Raw genomic sequence first — 2,779 nt, forward strand, 5'->3', positions numbered from 1 at the left:
AAAAAAAAAAATATATATATATATATATATATATATATATATATATATATATATTCACTATAGGGAAATCTATACTAATGTTTCATGAATTCAACGGTGTGTCGCTGTATATAGGAATGACTTTTCTGTATGAATATATTTATAAATTTATTTATGAATTTATTAATTCGATATTCTATCGCTAAAAATATTCGATAACACAGGAACATTAGCTCCAGAATATTCAATAACAGAGGAACTTAGCAGTCGTATTAAGAATCAATATCGTCAGCTGTGTTTACATTTTAGCTGGCGTTTGGCGAACACAGCAGTACAGAGCAAGGAGCGATACCGGGAAAACAATACCGTCCCGAGGAGATCCCGGCTAAAAGAAATGGCGTGCTAATCAAGGCCGCGAGCACATCATCGTTGGCCAAGGTGTTTCGAGACAATGTCAACAATAAGAGCTGTCGACGCCTGATTGGTAAAGATCTGGGATTCTAGCCGAGGAGAGAAGCGACGAAGAGGGATCGTCAAAGGATTCGAAATCCGAGAGGAACGGCCGATCCAGTAGTTTAACTGCAACCGTTCCGACGGGAAGACCAGCCGTGAAATTACCGCCGTGATCGAGTCGCGAATCTATCGAGAGCGAAGGAACGAGTAGACGGACGAGTGCGTTAGCAGGAAAGCGAAGACCGCACCGAGACCGGCCATCTGCAGGGCGAAGCCTCTGATACGGTAAGACCTTCCATTTATTTCAACGATTTTTGCGTACGCGCTTTTTAGTATTGGAAGTACAGCAGTTTCAGCCAAATAGGCGTTGCTATTGTTCTTATCTATATAAAATAAAATTTATAATTCAATTAATAACAATCAACAATAAAAAAAATTTTACTGTAAAAAGTTAAAAATAACGAAATGGAAGTGCAGGATTTTATAGATCTCACCTATCTAAGGGTTAAATTAACAATAAAAGTACGAAAAATATAATTTTTATTAAAATTATAATGTGCTTCCCGCTTAAATATCTTATATTTTGTCTTTATATATATATAATTTATGTACTGTTTCTTCTACTATTCGTTTTATATGCCAATTTTAACTTTTTTTTTTACAAAAGTAACGGAAAGTAACGATTTTTTTATTGTTACTTTTCAAATAACGGTAACGCGTTACTTTTTAGAATCAGTAACGAGTAACGGTAACGAGTTACTTTTTACCGCAAGTAACGGTAACGGTAACGTGTTACTTTTAAAAAGTAACGTTCCCAACCCTGAATTTAATGTATTGTGACACTTTCTGACTGACATGCTGTAACTTTACATTGTTACACAAACTTTTCGAACATCTTAGTGATCTAAAATAAATTGTATTTTACCACATGGATGGATCACTAATGTGTACAAGTTTAATGTGTAATAATATGAAGTTGTAGCATGCCACTCAGAATATGTTACAACATAATATATTATCAGATAACTTTATTTTAACTGTTATATGAATTTTAAAATATCATTTTCTATATTTTATTGTTACCGCAGCCTTTGAAAAGTACAAACAATATTGAAATATTACTGTATTTCTTGCAATAATCAATATATTACTGTAAAACTAACATAATATGTAACTTATTCTTTAACGTCTGTTTCTTCATAATTCCATCGCGTTAATTGTCAATTTTATCTATTGATTATTAGAGAAAAGATAGAATTTGTTCTGAATGTATTATTCAGCAAAGCGTTCATTTTCTGGACATATCTGTTCATTTCAACGTATTTGCAGAGATTTGTACTTTAGTGTGTCAAATAAGATTTTCGCAAAATTTTCCTTAGGAAATCTCATTATTTTTTATATAATATTTGTGATCAAATTTTCGATTATAATTTTCGTGCTTAAGATATTTGACTCGGAAGACGAATCGACCTAGAAATTCCAGATAAGTTTACACGGTCGCGTTGTTTTATTTGATACGTACTCGGCGTCGCGCTGCGACCGCGGCGCTTAATATAGTTGATCTTCGCATTGGAGTAAACAGACTTAGCACTCTTTTTACTTCGCGTAACCATAACGATCTTTTCGTATCCCGTCGTTGTCACCAAAATTTTATGTTACGTCTCGGTCGACCGCGGCTGCGCAAATGGAGTGCAGTGTTTGGGCCCTGCCGAAACCAGATCACCTTTTTAGGGTACAAACGAATCTACACAATTCTTTCTCCAGGGATACACGCGATCTTCGATTCATGGAAGACTATGCTGCGAAATAAAATTTCGGAGGTATGTGACCGATGTCACCTACGAGATTAGTTACCGCAGCACAGTAAATAAAACTTCTGGCCTCCATATCCAGTAGTTTAAAGTGTCGTATTGATAGTCTGTGTGCAGCTTTGCTCATCCGTTCTGCTCATACAATGACGTTCTTAAAAGCTTATCGATTATCAACAACAACGGTAATTTGTTTTCGAAATAATACAATGAAAATATTTGCGAAGTGTACAATGGAATATTCTTAGCTTGTCCACTACTAATCACCTAATATTCACGTTGATTTGTGAATTGCTAGAAAATGAACACTACCAGAAATGAAAGCGACAGAATTTTTGTGGTCATGTATTCAAGCTAGCATAATAACCGCATAACGCACGAAGTATAATATTTTAATATAATGTAACACAAGAATTATTATATTTTAATGTTTACCATATGACGTAAATTATACATATTTTGCAAAATTGTAAGATCAGGCCAATGAGCTGTTGTACTCTAACTGGAATGAACGTGGTTGTTGTTCTCAGATTACGTGA

The 2,779-nt window shown here is 34.5% G+C and overlaps 1 protein-coding gene across 3 annotated transcripts in view; it reads left to right on the forward strand.

Moving 5' to 3' along the window:
- Nucleotides 1-2,779, forward strand: part of LOC116849395 — a 44,684-nt gene that overhangs the window by 990 nt on the left and 40,915 nt on the right. For all 3 annotated transcript variants that reach the window (XR_004379127.1, XR_004379126.1, XM_032826522.1), the window contains exon 2: nucleotides 289-717. The gene's annotated coding sequence lies outside the window, so the exon portion shown is untranslated. The remainder of the gene's footprint in view (nucleotides 1-288; nucleotides 718-2,779) is intronic.

This window comes from Odontomachus brunneus, unplaced genomic scaffold (genome assembly GCF_010583005.1).
Source record: "Odontomachus brunneus isolate Ranch 3 - 2012 unplaced genomic scaffold, Obru_v1 Obru_scaffold_114, whole genome shotgun sequence".
Classification (NCBI taxonomy): Eukaryota; Metazoa; Arthropoda; class Insecta; order Hymenoptera; family Formicidae; genus Odontomachus; species Odontomachus brunneus.